The sequence below is a fragment of the Drosophila serrata genome, unplaced genomic scaffold, assembly GCF_035046125.1.
Source record: "Drosophila serrata isolate PLE 108 unplaced genomic scaffold, ASM3504612v1 contig_249, whole genome shotgun sequence".
NCBI classification, from domain to species: Eukaryota; Metazoa; Arthropoda; class Insecta; order Diptera; family Drosophilidae; genus Drosophila; species Drosophila serrata.
This window is the reverse complement of record NW_028257147.1, coordinates 1,589,806-1,609,344: the sequence shown is the minus strand read 5'-3', so window position 1 is coordinate 1,609,344 and position 19,539 is coordinate 1,589,806. Positions and strand designations below refer to the sequence as shown.

Here is a 19,539-nt window from a genome sequence, read left to right as displayed (position 1 = left end):
CTTAATTTTGTGGCCCATAGGCCATGGGCGGCATATTGTACAAAATTTTCAAAATGGGCCTCGGAAATAAGAGGGTCAGAAGCAAGAGCTTGACTGGCAGGCAACATTTAAATATGGCTTACATAAGCCCAGACAGCTGAGGCCTTTTTACCTAACCGATAACTAACCAATAATTATACACTTTGAAGCTTACAATTAAAAAATCGTTTTTGAGCCAAACGAGGCAAAGTTAATTTTCTTCTTTCGGCCACTTTCCAAATGTCTTAATTAACAGAGTTCACATACCAGGTGCCTGGGCGTTTAGGAAAACTGTGAGAAAGTGTCATATTGTTATGAAAAATAAATATATTGAAGTTTTTTCCCAACTATAATAACAAGTTTAACGAGGTTTTGTATTGGCAGTTCGATAGGTTAATTACAGGGGTGAGAAATATAATTAAAGAGTGATTTTGGTTAAGGTTTTTGGTTTGGTTTTTAGGGAAAGGACTCAGGGTAGTCAAAAATAATTTTTAAAAATCTACCCCACTTCGTTTCTTTAATATATTCCTGCTTTGAGCCATAAAAACGTTGTTATCTTCCATGGCAAAGCGTTAAAAATTGTGTATTCCCATTGTAAACATAGAAAAAGGCTAAGCATTTTGGGCTAGTCCTTAAAATTTTCTCACTCACTGCGACAAAGTCGTACACAAATTATCTCGCCACTAAAAATTTGCCTAATTTCCAACATAAATATAGAAGGAGACTTATCTCAAGCGACCGATCTGGCAGGCAGGCGGCACATCCTTAACATTTCTCTTGACTAATTTTTTTGTGTTTTTCGGGGCACGGGACAGGAGCCAAATAAAAAACACCCCCAGAAAATACAAGGATGAGTCCTGGTATCTTGACCAGGCGCTAACAAATTTATGTCTTCTTTGGGCTTGAAAAACATGAAAGGTGCTAGGCGAGGGTGAAAGTCGAGTCAAGGGAAAACCTACACAGGAAAACACACACACACCGAAAAAAAAGGTAAAAGGTAAAGGTAAGACCCCGCTTAGCTCATTACACACAATTTGCACTTAGGTGCGAGCATATAAATTCCTGTGGTAACCTTATCAAAAATTATGTTTACCTTTATCTAAATTATCATTTTTGTGCAGCAGATAAAGTGTGACTCTTGCTATGGATTTATTTCTAGTAGATTTCTTTTGAAATTCATTTATTTAAAAACAATAATTAACTCTCTTGTTCATGACTCTAAAAATATATATCGTGATCCACTTAGACGTTCTGATGCAATGACAACTACACATTTAATGACAAGGGCGGTGCCCGTTCACATTAGCCATGAACACGAGTTAATTATACCATAAAATTTATTCAATTTATCAAAGAGGCAACATGGAACAACGCTTTAAACGTCAGCATGTCAAATGAAGATACAAGTATATACATTTACCTCCATGATTTGGCAACTTTTTTTTGTGGCTTTTCATTTGTGAGTGGTAGAAACCACAGAGTGTCGTGTGTTTTATGAGATGATAAATGATTGTTATTGGAAGAGAATTTCGGGGAAATTAGAAATACTGAAAGATCTATAGAGTACAAATAATATTTCTAATAGAAATTTTTACTAAAAACCTCTATCAAACTATCTTAATCACCTTGACTGCTTTTTAATACATTTTAAAGCTAATAATTACCCAATTCGTGTTACAAATTATTTTTGCAGCCTTTTAAATACCTTAACAATATATATTATAATTACTGACCAACCTAAGTACTTCTTAATAACCAAAAATGAGCTTTAGAAAGCCAAACTAGCTGGCATTATTGGGTCGCAGGCGAGGCCTGTTTAATTATGGTAATTTGATTGCATATACACACACTTTTGTATTTAAAAGGCACTTTTTAACAAGAGCCGCAGAGTGGAGTGTGGAGAAATTAATTTCACGACACAGAAATGTGCCAAAGGCCTCTTTTGGCCTGGGTCTGGGTCTGGGCCTGGCCAACAACAAGCGAAGCCTACATCACACTTCAACACAATCGGGCAATTTCATCGAATGCCATGGCGAAAAGGGGGATTGAGTTCAGAGTGGTGTTGGTGTGGTGTTGTTGTGTCTGGATGATGGCCCCAATTGCATTTCACGTTCCGCCAGTGAAAATATCCCACCTCCTACCAGTAAAATCCTGCAATCCTGCAGGCAGGCAGGCAGGCATGCATGTTGTGCTTGTGTCTGTCTTTGTCTGCATATTGAAAATTTGCATGTTTAAGCATATCCTTGCCAACGCTTTCCAGGCTGGACACACTAACTACATGTGCTATATACTTTGTATCCTATATGTATATATTTCTATATATATATCCAAGGGGTACTCCGTGTCCGTCCGGGCAATGTTCCGGAAGTGCTCGCAGTTTAAAGCTTATCGCTGCAATTTAAGTTTGCTCCTGCCAGGGCTAAGAAATAGTGATACCCAAGGATTATGACTGGGAAGGGGTATGAATATTATAAGGATAATATATATATATACATGAACTTTACCTTTTTATGGACTTAATAATATTAATTATTCATTCTAAGGATGTTAACCTTGTCTTTATTACGAAATTTTAAGGGTATTACCTAAATGGTCCTGCTGTTTTAGTTTATTAATCAGGTAAGTTACTATATTACCAAGATAATTGCATAATTTCTATCTTATAAAATACAAAACTATTTATTTCATATGAAAAATAGTTATTAATCCAATTTTTAATACTGATTAATGACCTATAATCAAAGCGGGCTCTCTATGATATAAATTTAAACCCTATAAACCCCCTAAATAACCCCTTAAATCCTTTAAAATTATATTATAACCCTAAAAAATTATAGAATCTATCCTCAAAGGGTAACAATTAAACCTCAACTCGTTGAACCCAAACCCATTTAGAGGAAAGCAATGCCATTGTAAATTAGTTTCGCAATTTCGTGCACGCTGCTGAATCGTTCAATGAACTTGCCGCAAAAGGAGGTTGTGCTTTTGAAAGGTTCATTAGCAGCTGTCAACTGGCTAATGAAGTGCCCAAGAAAAGATCCTCAAGATAATCGGGGAAAATACTGAAATATATATTATATGGGCTAACTGTTGCCAGCAAAATGAACTGCCTGCTGATTGATCTACTGAAGTCATCATCAATATCTGGGCAGGGAAAACTTGACTATTAATAAATGACAAGTCTGCATTAACAAATGCAATGAGGCTATGAAAAATGTACATTTCATTTGCAGCCAGATGCAAAAACACCAAGACACACACACACACACTCTTAAGCGGCGAAAGTATCTGTCAGATACGAGTGTGTCTCTTTGGTGTTGACATTTGAGAAATTTGTAGCTCATCTTTTGCTGGCATATCTGGATGCCAGGCGGCGCACAGGCCAAAATCCAAGAACGGAGACAAAAACTTGCCACTAATTACAAGCAAAACCGAGAGGGACAAACACACACACCCAGCTTGAGTGTCACATTTGCACATGCGACCGCCCAGAATGAAATGTATCTTGCAGATACATCTGCTGCTGCTGCTCTGTCTGCCCCACCAACTTGGGGAGGGGGTTTCTGTGGGGGTGGCGTCAGCTGCAGTCGACTTAATTGCCAGGCTTATTCCGTTATTGGCTGTAATAAGATGTCAACGCTGCGGCAAAACCATTTTCCGCAATTCCAGAAAAACGGAAAATGTCTGAGAATTACGTGTATCTAAAGACCATGAGATAGAGGGTCAGAGAATATGATCTGAAACTATAAATACTTAGCTAAAAAAGGGTCTATAAAATGTATGATATGATAGAACTGTTTAAATGTATTATATTTAAGCTATAAATATTTCAGTTCAATTTATTGAATGATTTTAAAATAATTGAAAGAAATATATATGTGCACACATTATAAATATTATCTATAGATAATTATTAAGAATATGTAATGATTATATATGAGTTCTTACACAATTTATTTAAATATATATAATAAATTTATATCTTATCTTTAGATTATATTAGTTATGTATAAATAATATTTATAGACATATTTAGCTTGAATAAATTTAATTTTATACAAATAAAAGCTGAAGAACTAACATATTTACAAATGTACAAATCTGAATATATTTTTCTTTATCCAAATAAACCTTCTTAAAAAACCCTGCTTTATTTTTCCGACTTAATTTTCTTATATATTTTCTACATATTTCTTTCCTTTATCACTTGCACACGCTTCAATGGGCCACGAAGTGATTTTAATGGTCGAAAGGTAAAAATAAAAAACTATATTTTCCATCATAAATTTTCCTATATCATTTTTTTTTCTTTAGTGGTCTTTGCGTTTTTCGTCGCCTTTACACATTTTTTTATGGCCTGTGAATTATGTGCGACGAAGCATGGAAAATAATAATCAAAATAATCAGCAAGCGAAAAAAAGGCGAAATAAAATTTAATATTAATCAGGTGCGAAATATACGACAAGCAGATCAAAGTGAATAATATTTATATATAGTTTTGGGAATTGGAATATATGCAAATATTTTAATATATCAATATTTCACTTATACTTTTATTATTTTGATTTTTCTTTACATTTAAAAAACGTTTTTTTCATTTATTTTAGTTAATTTATTCGAAAATATTTATATATTAATACTTTTACACATTTTCAATAAAAGAATTATTAAATTTGTCTAAAAATAAGTGAATATTGAATCATATTAGGTTACATTTCCGATTCCCATACAGAAAACACTCTTTTTCTTTTTTTTCCCAATTTTTAAACACTTAAAATTAACTAAAAAATTCCAAATAAAAAACCGTTGGAAAATCGTGAAAGAAAATTTCCATGCGAACGGCAACGACGACGAATGCGAAATGAAAGCGAAGGAGCAAAGAGAGCGCAGGAATTGAGAAAAGCCCCAGAAGACCACGACGGTGGGTTTTTTTTTCGTTTTTTTTGAGTGAGTGCAAAACTTGCTGGCGGCCATTTTGGCGGGGGGAAGGTCGAGGTGAGTGTGTGTGCGTGCGTGCAACAGAGAGAGAGAGCGACAGAGAGCGCCAAAGAAAGAGAGCGAGCCGCCGGTGAGCACTTCCAGTGAGAGGGGAAACTGAGTGCAAAATTTTTGAGTGCTAAAAAGCGGATGATTGAGGGCGTTGCTTGGCGAAAATGGCAGCAGAATGTTGAAAGCTCTCTAACTGCGGCGCACGCACTCCAACCTAAGGGGGGAGAGCGAAAGAGAGGGCTGGCTGCCAAATGAAAGAGAGGGTTCGATAAGGTGGGAGGGTGGTCGTTGAAAGAGGGGGTGGCCCAAAACAAGATGGTAGTTGCAGCAGCAGCAACCAGGAAAGCAGACAAGTTGCAACTTGTCCGTAGCTTGTTAACAATTGCAGCACTCAAATAAATGAGCCACAAGGAGCTGCGATTGAGTGTGTGTGTGTGAGGTGGTATGTAATTGTGTGAGTGATTACACTGTGCAAAAATAAGAGAATTACTCATAAATTAAGTTGCAAAATTAAAGTTGCGTTGAATTTATTGATGGAAAATATTGGCAGTTTTAGAGTTTAGGTTATATTTAAGATTTTATTTGGACATTAAGTGAATTTCAGGAAAATTCTCTAGTCTGAACTTTTATCATATATATTATATACTTAAAAATATTTTTTTTTTTTTTTTTAATAAAAATCAATTCTGGAGACTAGACTTTCTAGAAAATAATTATGCCGTTTTAAGATCATATTTCAAAGTTCTGAAATCTTAAATTTTCCTATTTCAAATATACAAAAAAGGTTTCTAAAGTTTTTTTTTAAGCAAATATATTAAATATTGTAAAATTTACAAAAAACTGTTTGTTAAGCATTTTTCTAGGTAATATATTAATTCAAATTTGTAAATCTTTTTAAAGAAAGTATTTACAATATTTAATATATTTGCTAAAAAAAAAACTTTAGAAACCATTTTTGTATATTTTAAATAGGAAAATATTGTATATACTTTCTTTAAAAAGATTTACAAATTTTAATTCAAATATATACTAAAACTGTTCGTAAAGAATTTTTCTAAGTAATATATTAAATATTGTATATACTTTCTTTAAAAATGTTTACCAATTTTCTTTAAAATATACTAAAACTTTTTGTAAAGTATTTTTTAGGTAATATATTAAATACTTTCTTTAAAAAATCCTTAAAAATTTTCTTTCAGTGCACAAAGAAATTAGTTTTTGGCCCAAAAAGAAGCAGCAGATGTTGCTGCCTCACTGTTGCCTGTAGTTTCTGCTGTTGTTGCCGTGTGCTGCAGGCAATATACTTAATTAAAAGTCGCACGAGACAAAAGCCGAGCAAAAACCGATTAAAAAGACCAAGATTTTTGCACAACTGCTACAGCCCCCCCCCCTTGATTCCTCCCCCTTTCCCTCCTTTCCTGCCACCCTTTGATTTTAACCCCAGAGGGAAAACTACTCCTCTCTCTCTCTTTCTCTTCCACCTTTCACTTGCAATTGTTTGTCACTCAACAACGTTGTTTCTCTTTTGTTTTTTGTTTTCCCTTTCAGTTGTTTTTATTTTCTCTTATATTTGGCAGGAATTGTTTTTTATAGTTAGCACATCAAAGCGTATTTTCCTTTGTGGTTGTTGTTTTTGTTGCCGCCAATTCTGATTATTCACATCGATCGGAATTTGTGAAATTTTCACGAATTGACACTTTTAGCCACTTGGGTGGCTCGTGTCGCTAAATCTAAATTTACACGCACCTTGATGCAGCTGCAGCAATTGTTGCAATTGTTGCAATTGCTGATGCTGCCGCAAGTCGATGTTGCGACGACACAGGGCCTGATGCAATGACAAATCAATTGATTCGAACGAAATGCCAACAATTTATTCACTTGTGCAAAAGAGGTGAATTTTGGGAGCAAAAAATAAATGCAATGATATATTAAATACATTATAGTATAATAATATATTAAATGTTTTTACTGGAAAATATCTAGGTAGAATATATTCTAGGACTCTTTCTAATATAATTAAAAATATGTTTATATATCCGCAAATAAAATAAAAGCCATTGTTATAATTAAGGTATAAATGTTAATAATATTTATCTTCTAAATTCCTTCCACTAAGCAAATTAATTAACTTATCAAATACACATTAATGTTTTTTCTTTGGTATTTTTCTATTGCTAAAATTTCCACGAATAAAACTCACAACCCCCCAAGAATTAATCAATTAAACTGGATCCAAAATGACCTTTTGACTTTCCTGCTGCATTTTGGCCGCCGCTCGTGTTTGGCCAAAAGGCACCTGTTCCAGAGTTTTCCCTTTCCCGAGGACGTCATGCGGTTTTTCCAGTTAAAGATCTACAACTACAGATCGATTCTCCTCAGAAATTTTATAGGGCGCGTGTTGTTTTGAACTCGAGAAGCCAACGGTAGGCATTAAATTATAATAGTTAACAGTCGACTTTAATTAATTACATAAATATTTGTTCAAAAAGCCAGTGCTGCTGTTCTCCATTTAGAGACAAATTGATAAATGAACATTGAGGGAAAATTTATGTGCATTTTCTGGGCGAAATTCACCTGTTCCACAAAACGAAACGGGGGGGAAATACGAGAGGAAAACACATGTCAGGATGATGAACTTGCCTCAATGTCTATAAATACTTTCCAACTCACACATATCGCGCTTGATTAATGTCGCCCAGTTAGTGCAAAATTAGATGAGAAATTGTCAAATGAAACATTTATGGCCACTAACCAAATAAATTATTATTTATGCCTCTCGCAGGCAATGTGAAAAGTGACAGGCAACAGCACAGCCAACATACTATATACACAACCATATGGCAATATCGGATTTCAAACACGACCATTAAATTATTATGAAAATGTTTTGCTGCTTTTCCCCCTTGTATATGTATATATTTTTTGAGTTTGTTTGTGGCTCGTTTTGCGCACGAGTTCTGGAAAATGTTGCCATTGATTTTTGTACAAAATTGTCAAAACTACGGGCCACACAGGTGGCGACTCTGAAATGGTTAGTGAAAATGAGAGGTGGCATACAGGGTGCTTAGGTAGAATGGGATGTCTTAAAAACGTTTTTTAAGCTATAAAAATGATTCAAAAATGTTATATTATATCCTTAGATTCTTTTAAATATAAATTTTATGATCTATTAGGCTGTAAATGTTCAAGTTTTATATTTTAAAGGAACCTCTTTAGTATGCATACTTTTCGGGAATATTTTGCATAGTTTTCATAACATTTTTTGGCTAAATTTGAACTTGGGAATTTTAGTCACAATATACCAGATCTTAGAAAATTTAATATTTATTTTTTAGGTATTTGATTAAACCAAATTATTTTTAATAATAGTTTTCCAATACAATTTTACTATAAACTCCCTCACTTTAATTGTTACTATTAAAACTGTAGAAATACTTAAATTTCCTGCTTATAAAACATACTTTACAAGTCTATAAAATCACTCTCTCTTAAATCTCTAATCCACCAATATTATATAGTTGCTATATCCTTATTTAACAGTATAAATAATCAACTCTGTATGGCCAAAGCTAATGAGTGCGTCGAAATTTATGAAATTCCAGTAGACATAAAAAAATATAAAAACCAGACAGCCTGTGTGCCCCGCATAATTCTCACACTTCGACAGGCAACCAAAAAATCCAAAAACAGAAAACCCAAAAAAAAAAAAAAAACATTCAAATTGAATGTTTTCCCCCATCACCCTCCCCCCCTGTGATTGCCAACACATTGGAAATGTCAAATTTAGTTGACAATTAATAAATTATGCCAATGGAGCGGGGCGCTTAAATGGCGCCACATTGGGGAGCACAGGACGTCACATTTTTGTATTGTCATTAATTTTAAATAATTACGAGACAGGCGGAGACTAAGAGAGGGGCGGGGGAAATCAAAACATTCCCCATTGGGTGGGCCATATGTGTGTACGCTCCCTTAATTAACTGGGAGTTCGAGATCCTGGCCACAAATTGTTCACACTTCAACGTTTTCCTTGAATCCACAGTCTCGCCGCTTTCCCACCTTCTGGCTATGGCCACGTGTTTGAATTTTGTTTCGAAAAAATCTCCTCCTCAGATCCCCAAGTTTTTTTGCTTCGCTTTTTTGTTTTTTGGGGCATCTAATTGACATGTTAGTGACACATGTGCTGCTGCCGCAAGATACATTTTCAGGGCCCCCGAAAATGTGCGACTCCTGGGCGAGGACCTCACACGAAAGTGTCAGCGTAATACGAGTCGATGATATATGCTTAGGGAGCCTCGGTTCGTTAGTTGGGAATTATTTATACGGAAATCTTCTGACATTGACAGAGAGCGAAGGCAGAGTCCGGGAAAGGCAAGGAGCTTTAGCTTTTTGGGGTTTCGCGTAACAAAAAAGTGAGGATAAATGAGGTGGCAATGAACTTGGTTACAAGGGTTTTCAAAGGAAAAATCTAAAAAAAAGGATAGTTTTATATGTAAAAGGAAAAGAGTCCAACTTAGGAAAGTGCAAAGTTAAATTATAGGATCGAATTGACAATATATCATTGTTAGGATTAAAACTTTCACATTCTTTAATCGATATTTTTATATAACCCTTCTTTTGATAAATAAAATTATTTTAAATCTCATAGCTAAGCCAAAAGGGCATTATTTTTAATTCGGAAAGCTGTTCAATGTTAGCTTTTGTTAGGTTAACAAACCTGCCTACTTAATGTTCAATTTTAACATATACAAATTTTTGCCAATTTTCGAAAATTTTAAAGATGTGATTTTAAACCTAAAAAAATTGTTAAAAAATTTAAAAATATTTTTTTCTCTCAAACATACCTAGTTTGACTCTCCTGTTGATGCTGATCAAGAAAATATATGATTTATAGGGTCGGAAATTACTCCTTCACAAGTTTTCAGACTTTTGACTTAAATTATAATACCATTTTCAGTCAATATTTATTTTGATTTTTATGACAATTGTTTAGATAAATCAAAATTTAAAAAACTCATAACTAAGCCAAAAAGGCATTAATTTTTATTCGGAAAGCTGATCTATGCTAGTTTTTATTAAGTTAAAAAATCTACATACTCAGTTTAGAATTTTAAGAGATATAAATTTTTGCCAATTTTTGAAAATTGTAAGATGTGATTTTAACCCTAACAAGAAAGGAAGCTAACTTCGGCACGCCGAAGATTATATACCCTTGCAGATATAACTTCTATGACTTGGAATCTCAACAATATAAATTATATTTATTTGTGTTAAAAAACAATGAAGTAATACCTGCTTTCATTTCATTCACCTATAAATATTATATTTGCAGTTTTACATTCGCAGATTTGCATTTTTCCTCTACATCTAACGATCGTTTGTATGGCACCTATATGATATAGTCGTCCGATTTTCATGAAATTTGACACAAAATTTAAAACTAATATAAAATGGCTATACCTCAAATTTGATGAAAATCAGCTGAAAACTAAAAAAGTTATAAATTTAATTGTATTAATTTCTCGATCGTTCCTATGGGAGCTATATGATATAGTAGTCCGATTTTCATAAAATTTTATGCAAAATTGTAGAGTATAGTAAAATGGCTATATCTCAAATTTGATCGAATTCTATTGAAAACTGAAAAAGTTAAAATTTTTAAAAAAAAAAATTTTCCGATCATTCCTATGGCAGCTATATGATATAGTCGTCCGATCCGGCCCGTTCTGACATATATACGAGTGAGAGTATATAGAAGGCTAACTACAAAGTTTCGTTCAGATAGCTTCAAAACTGAGAGACTAGTTTGCGTAGAAACGGACAGACGGACAGACGGACAGAAGGACAGACGGACAGACGGACAGACGGACATGGCTAGATCGACTCGGCTGTTGATCCTGATCAAGAATATATATACTTTATATGGTCGGAGGTGCCTCCTTCACTGCGTTGCAAACTTCTGACTGAAATTATAATACCCTGCAAGGGTATAAAAAAAGGTTTAAAAATTAAAAATTATTTTTTCTTTCGAACATGGCTAGATAGATTCGCCTGTTGATGCTGCTCAAGAATATATATGATTTATAGGGTCGAAAATGACTTCTTCACAGGTTTTTAAGCTTCTGACTAAAATTAAAATACCTTGTAAGGGTATTAAAAGGCTAAGAGTTTATAAATACCAAACTTTGTTTAAACGTTTAAGAAATAAGTGAAATACAGAATAACAATCTTTTTAGGAATCCTTCTTAAAAGTCTTTATTACCTTTTCGTTTTTAAATAAATTATTAAAGGCTATTTCATATAATGTTCTGTTAATTTATTGAAGAAAGAAGGATATGATTTTAAATTTTTTTTTTTAAATATTATATTATATATATATATTATATATTATTTATATCACTTCAAGATTTTCTTTTCCAATTTAATAAATCCATACAAAACTAAAGCTATAAACCCTTGACCTATTCGAATTACAAACGAGCCTCTTTTGATATTAATTAAATCGAAAAACAATCTAATCTCGTAATACCTATAAATAGGGCTTAACTTCCTGTATAGGCTATATAATTTCACTTACACAACGCTGCATTGCACACTTCCTCTACATTTGACATTCGACTCGAAACACTCGCAGCACTCGCAACACTCGTAATACACACTCATCCCTCATCATTAGAGATCCCCCCCTCTAGAGGCAGACATTCAACCTGACCGTCGCTCGCTCATCTGTGGTAATCCCAAAACAATCCCCGCTTTTCATAGGCCATTAAAATTAACAATTATGTTGTTTCCGATAGATCTACCATATATATGTATGTATATACCCAAAGAGGGAAACGAAAGGGGGAGTTATCCGGCTAAGCCGCATTATGCGCAATGCCAAATCCGTTTCTAATTTTTAAAAACCCAATAAAGTTCCGGACATCGTGCGATAATCGCCAATGGAGCGACGGGTGTTTTCGGTGGCAATATCTTAGTTATAACTAAGCCACTGCCACACACCCGCCCACTCACTTACACACTCACACACGTGTCATGTCCGTCCCACTGGCAAGTCTGTCTTTGTGTCCCACTGACAGCTACAAATTGTGCCACAAGAGGCAGTTTACACTGAGCGAAAACGGGTGTTTCGAGGGATTATAAACTTTGTTGAATTTAGGGGATACAAAATGATGTTAAAAATATATATTTTGAATTGTATTTTCTTTACAATTATTGGGATTTTATGTCATTTATATTTCTAAAGCTCAAAATTGATATTTTAAAATTTTATTTATTTATGAGAAATATTTTTATGAGGTTTTAAATATTTAATAAACTTTAAATAGCTATAAATGGATTAAAAAATATTATTAAAATTGTATTTTCCTAACAATTATTGGTATTTTATATTTTTAATATTTTTAAAATTCAAAATTATTTCCTACAATTTTATTTAATTCATGAGAAATATTTGTATAACGTTTTTAATATTTAATTATGTTTAAAATTGTATTTTCTCAATAATTATTGGTATTTTAAATTATTGATATTTCTAAAATTCAAATTTACTTCATAAAATATTATTTGGTTCATGAGAAACATTTATATCATATTTTAAATATATTTAACAGGCTTAAAAAAGCTTTAAATGGATAAACAAAATATAAAAAAATTTATTTTCTTAACAATTATTGGTATTTAATATTCATGATTTTTATATTCACATAATTTAAAAAATTTTCAAATTTCTTTTAAAGAATTTTATTTCATTGATGAGAAATATTTTTATCAGTTTCTAAATATTTAATAAACTTTGAATAGCTTTCTAAATAAGTTTCCTTTGATGACAGCTTTTCTTATAAGGTTCCTAACTTAAAATACATAAATTAAATATTAAAAAAAATATTTGTAGCATATAAATAGTTAATTTTCAATCTGTTTCTTTATGCATATACATTCCAGTAGTGTAGAAAAGTATTGTCCCACTTTAAATACCAAAATTAGTACTATTCTTCCCCCTAATTTTTCCAAGTGCTAATTGCATGGCTTTGCTTTTGTCTTTTTTGGTGGGTGGGGCTTTGGATTTGGACACTTCCCCGTCTATTGCGTAGACATTTTACTCTCGCCTTGCCTCGCCCCGAAAAAAAGTACAAGTAAACGTCAACGCCGACGCCACGTTCGTGTAACTTTCAGCATAATGACCCAGACACGTGGCTGTCTAATGTGGCCAAAAGGAGAGTGAGAATGTTGGCCCAAAGAGAGAGATAAACTCCTCCGTCCGAAAACCAAGGGGGAGGTGTCTCTACAATCCGCCGCCATTGTTTTTCAACATTTTTATGGTAAAATGTTAAATGAGAAGGTCGAAAGGTGGGGTGAGGGCGGAGATTTTGATTGTCTGTCCCAAGCCTCGCACTCGTTTTTAATACATTTTATTGCATTCTGGGAGTTTGGGTGTTTTTGGTGAGTGAGTGCCTTGTCCTGTCAAGGATTTGCTCCGGATTTTGGTGCAATTAAATGCGTGCCAAATTGTTGGACTAATTGAAATTGCCCCTCGAATATCCAATTAAACTAAGTGCATCTTTTGATTTCTAGTTTGCTGGTTGCTGTCCAAGTTGGTGTGAAGTGTCTTACTTAACTTAACTTTGAGGGGAAATGGTTTAAGAATGGTCGAAATGGGGGATTAAGGGATACTTTCACATAGTTTTTGTAGTATATTGAATTTTAGTACTTCTTTGATTGTAATTTCTATTAAAGTTAAGGGAAGAAAGGGGGTGTTTTTATGTATTAAAAATGTTATTTCAACGGGTATCACTACCAATTGTATGATAATAGTTCCTAAAGGTTTAATAAATATATCTTTCTATTAATAAAGTATCGTAATATACCTTATTTTATATTTGTAAAACCTTTCTTAATACTATATTTATTATTTATATCTATTTCTTATTAAGTAATTATTTTCTTGCTGAATCTCTATTCAATTTTAACTTAATTAATCCCAACCTATGTCCCCTTTGTCTTTGGCTTCTTTTCTATGACTTCATTAGCCTGATTCCCCTTCTCCTTCCTCCTAAAGATGAGTTGTCATTGATATGGACAATCCATCAATCATACATCGAGTTCGGTTTGGTGGTAGCCTAGATTCTAATCTTCATACTTGGGCCAAAAAGTTAATTTACTTATAATTGCCGAGTCCAAGAGCGAGTTCGCCTGCTCGGTCAGTTCGGGCGGGTAATGACTTGTAATTCCGCTAATGAGACCTCAGCGGACTCGATCCAGGGAGGAAGACGGAGAGCGGCACCTGGTGGTGTATCCGTTGGTGTAACATGTGTGTGGACTAAGTGTGACGCTGGCGATAAGATACATATATAGATAGATACTCTCTGGACGAGCATTTCAATTAGAGCGAACGGAATCGGGAATGGGGAACTGGTCCTCCTTCATGGATCTTGTGTCTCTTGTCTCTCGCTCTTCCTGTCGATATTAACGCGCAATAAATTAGCACAAGCATCGCACCGGCGAGGTGAGAGAATGTCTCATCTCAGGAAAATCCCCCTTCTTAACATTCCCCCCCCCCCCCTCCGATCAGAGATTCTCCTCCAATCCATCGAAATCGCAAAACGCGTCTAGCATGCAGAGGCACTGTTAGCGTGCCAAGCGGTTAACATTTCTGTCCCTCAAAAGCACTGAAAAAAATTTGTAGAAACTTCTGAATGAGTGCTTAGAATTTAAGAGAATTTTAAACAGAATTTTTAGGTATGAAAAAAGGTCTGCAGGTATTAGAGAAATTATTAAGAAAGGTATTTGATTTTGTAGAAATTTGTATAAACTTCAAGGAACATTGTAAGAATGTTTATTTAACAAAAGAAAGTTATAGAAATTCCTATTAAATTTACAGATTAACTAAGATATTTGTAAAGTTTTCAATAACTTAAAACAATCTCATAAAATTACTATTAAATTACTAGAAATTGTTTAAAGATCTCTCAACTCTTCAACTTAACTTTCATCACTCTCAAAATTTATGTTAACTTTTACTTAAACTTCTCATTCTAATAAAATCCGGAAATTCTCAAACTTACAGCCCTGCTAATTAGTGTAATAAAACTAAAATAAAAACTATATAGCTTAATTTAACAAATTTAAATTTTTATTATATTTTTTTCGCTGTGCACTTGCCCACTTGCTCCGCTTCTCAATCTCGATGCGCAGCGCATAATCTCTTCCCGACTCTTTCGACGGTTAATTTCAGTTTGAGATAATTATAGAGCGGCTGACACCAAAGGCGGAGGCTTCTTCTGTCCCCCCTTGTGTGTGCCCCTTATGGAGAAGTTGGTGGCTGTTGCAAGGTGCCTACGAGATGAGGTACAAGGGACCTGGGAGCAGGGAGCAGAGGAGTCAAGGTGGCATGCGCTTGCACGCGCTCGAATTTATTATTAGCCATCGTTCGTGGCTATCTGACCGATCCCGATCCCGATCCCGATCCCGATCCTCATACTGATGCTGCCTCCGGATTCACCTTCGAATCAGTTGGATGGGGCGTTGAGTGTAGTAAGTGATAGTGAGCTTTGCCGGAACGAGGAGTCCAGCGGAATCAGAGGCACTCTGAATATACGTAATTATCCATTTGGGGATCGGTCGAGGGCATATTGAGTATATGCAAATGGTTGTAACAACTAGAATATGGCGTGATTACAGGACGTTTAGTTGAGGGTAAAACAGGGGATTTCATTCAAATCCATATGGAAATTTTAGAAAAAAAAAACTGCAGCAAGTAGGGTTTAATTTAAAGCCCTTAAAGTAACTTTAGCAGCTTAACAAAATTAATAGGAATTTTATAGTAATTAAATAAAGCTACTATTTAAAACACTATGAATTTCGTGCAGCTCAAATCTAATCTTAAGCTTTTGAGATCATTTAATAGAGTATTTCTTTATTCTACAAGTATTTCCTTACTAATATTCCCTGATTCCCATATCGGTTGCATGTTTTATATTGTGGCAAAGATGCGTTCCAAAAAATGCCGACAGATATCAAAGTCATACGCAACCACGCCCCCATCGCTTGGCATGTTGATCTTCATCAAGATCGCCCCAAAAAACGGTACCAACTTTTGCCTCCATAGAAGCTAATCAACAATTTTCTCACCTCTTTCCAGGTTGCTATATATAATAAAAAAAAAATAAAATAAAAAACCAAAGAGAGAGAACTCTGCGGTAGGCGTTTGCCTTTGCTGAATGTTCTGTCTTCAGAGTGGAACACAGAATCCCCCGATCTTGGGATCTTGGGATCTGTAATCTGGAATCTCTCCTCGATTCCCCCGGACTTTTGCCGGCAATTTGCCGCCTGCCTTTGTTTTAAGCCGCACTCTTTCGATAATAAGAGCCAAATTGAGGGCCGAACCTGTTGCATGTCGGCAAATCGGGTTAATCGATTTTAAATCGCTTTTATGTTTTCATTTTGATACATCTTGGGACCAGTTGTCGGCAAGATTAATCTGTTGCAACTATTAGAAGATCGTTAGTCTATCCATCTTGCTTGAATTAGAAAACAAACAATAAATTCTAGAGAGGAAAGTACAATTTGTCGCGTGAAATATAGAGAACGATTTGGTCTGCGGTCAAACAGTAATTTAAATCAATTGAACTCGTTAATGGAAATTTATTTCTGCCATTGCAAAGGACCACACATCTTTTGTGTTTGTGCCACCGAAATAAAACCAAAAACTGAAGCTGAAGCTGAAATATTGATGGACAGGAGAAGCTTTTGGATGGTGCCAGCAGGTAGGCTTTATGTGGTCCAAGTATTTTATAGCTGCCCGATTTTTGTAGATTTTTTTAAAACACACCAGGAGAAATATTTGTGGGTTTTTTAGGGATATTTTATATATTAAATATGGTTTTATAAGCAGACAAAATAGGCGTTCTATAAATTAAAATTAGAATATATTTTCTATTCTTTAAGATTTGATATTTGAATATATCTTAAGGCGTTTCTTTATGTGTTCTCAACCACTTAAACTCACAAAAAAGGTAGTTCATGCTTTAGGCCCCAACCTCTGCCTTCTCTCACTTGTAAAGCTTAAAAAATTACGTTTTCTCAATAAGTTTTGATAAAAATCAACATCATTTGTGTGTTGGCACAGTTGGGGGGAATTCCGATATGTGGTAGCTGTAGCTCCCAAAAAAAAACACACTCTTGTGCGAATAAAAAAAGGTTCTACCAGAGTGGTAACCTAAATGAGCTACAGATAAACATATAAATATAGATATTTCCCACAAAAAGAAGCATATTTTAATAAATTTTACTATAGATTTTTGTAGAATTTTATATATTAAAATATATACTCTATAAATAAAGCTAAAAAACCCCTGTAGAGCATCATCTCATTAGCTTACGCTTATTCCCCTACGACTTGAAACCAGTTAAAACGACAGACTGATCTGCGGATGCTTTCTACCCGCTGCTCCTCATCTTGGTTGGTTTTTTTATGCTGGAAATGGGATGTTGTTGTCAGCTTAAGTTGGTTACCGCTGAGCCACCGGAGCCACCACCGTCATGGTGGGGCGCACCACCGCAAAACTCGTGTCTTACGCTCGTCATTTGCGCGATTTTTAAGCTGATGATCAGCGACAAACGATCTTTCACTGGCAACATGATGGATTCATACCACCAACAAATTTGCCACTGATGAATGGATTTCTGTCCATCGTCTCTGATCCTCCCCCCCTCCTTTGGCTATTCCCAATTCGATCCAATCCAATCCGATCCGGAGGAGCGAAACGAAGCTGCCACCAACATTGGTGGAGATACCTTGTGCAGCTCCTGGAATGCGTAGCAAGTTTGGAGCCAAACAAAGTCAGACATCAGTCGGATGAGTGTAACGCATTGTAACAAATTGGAATGGCATTTGTAGCGACAGCCAGACGGGGTTTTTATTTTGTATTTCTTAGCCAGAAGTTGGACAGATTGAAGCGGGGAAAATCAGGCTAACGAAGGTTGGTTGGGAGCAGGGAAAATATCCAGAGAAAAAGGCTTTAAAGGCTGTATATGAAGAAGGTTAATTATAGAAATATTTAAAGAGATTTTATATTGATTGTATTACTATAAAGACTCAACTTGTATTATTTTATATAGAAAACAAAAGCAGCAGGTTGATATTACCTGGATTTTGCCATACAAAACTTATCTAAACTCTTTCACTTATGTACGTACTTGTCTTTCGTAGAATATATGTTATAATTTCACATATATTTATCCCTTTTATATAAACTTTTCCCCGGTGTCTTAACCACTTCTTGGGTGATTGATTTGCTGAGGTTTTCCTCTAATTGTTGACCCCATTTCTTTGGCTTGGCAAAGTCTACCAACCCATCGAACGACCACCCATCATCTGGCTCTTGTATGTAATGACACTTTTGCTCCGAGTTTCAGTTTTCCATTCCCTTTGATATGGTAATAAGGGAAATCCCCTCAAAAGACACCGGCAATTGTCAATTGATATACGAAGAAGCGATGGCTGTCACAATGAGTGATGTGGAAATGGAAATTACCGCCAGCCAGACACTCGTGTATAATCGCCACTTTAGTCAAATGTGTCAATCAGTTTTCCCATTTTTATTTTTTTGGGGGAATCCCCAACCCTGGAATTAGTAACGTTTCCAATTACGAGGCAGGGAAAAAGCACTGGGCGCGCGTTGACGTGTCAGAATTTTCATATGCATGTCAAGTGTCCGAAAAATGATTCCTTCGTTCTCCCCGCAGGAAAAACCACAGAAAATCACGCCCCTACAAAGCGCTCTACTCTGATTATACCGCTTGTGAGTTTTCCCTCTATGATTCGTTCGCCTTGTCATGTCAGTTTTGACACTTTTCGCGCTGTGAAAAACAAAAGGGAAATGCTGGTTCTGCTTAGCTTCAATTAAACGGAATTGAGGGTTTCCTTCACACACCAGCCTTTGCATCTGGTATTGGAGTAAGAATTGGCCGTTACGGCATTATAATTGCCATTGGATTAGCTGTCAGCCGGAGGCTGGGATCTCCTTTTTTTGGTTGGTTGTTTGATGTGACATTGATGTGTCAGCCCGTTAAATGAGCAAATATGACAGGATATCAGGACAGGATTGTTGTTTGTGGTTGCCTTTTTTTGTATAAATATATTTGAGGGTTGTTACTCCTCCTCCTTGGGGGTTGATCATATGAAATCACATCACATATAGCACCCTCCTATGATGATGATGAGTTGCATTGTTTGGCCGAGCAACTTTCTCAGGATTTGTCACTGATTCTGATTTTGTTTCTTTGTTGTTATGGTAAACCTTGACTGCACTCAAATCAGCCTTGACATTGACTGTCTACGAAAGGCAAAAGTTAATTGGAGTTCAAGAAAAACAGAACAGCGAAATTAGTAGAGTTCTTGAACCATAAGGATATGTTATATATAGGAATAGTTACAATACCTGGTAATTGCTTGTTTTTAACAATTATTTTTTAGTTAAAAAGCTCACATACTTGGGAAAACATACTTTTATTCTAAGAGAAATTCGTAGA

The 19,539-nt window shown here is 35.0% G+C and overlaps 1 protein-coding gene across 2 annotated transcripts in view; it reads right to left on the bottom strand.

The window, feature by feature from the left end:
* LOC147643662 (uncharacterized) overlaps window positions 1-19,539 on the bottom strand; it is a 205,872-nt gene that overhangs the window by 69,446 nt on the left and 116,887 nt on the right. The window lies entirely within an intron of this gene.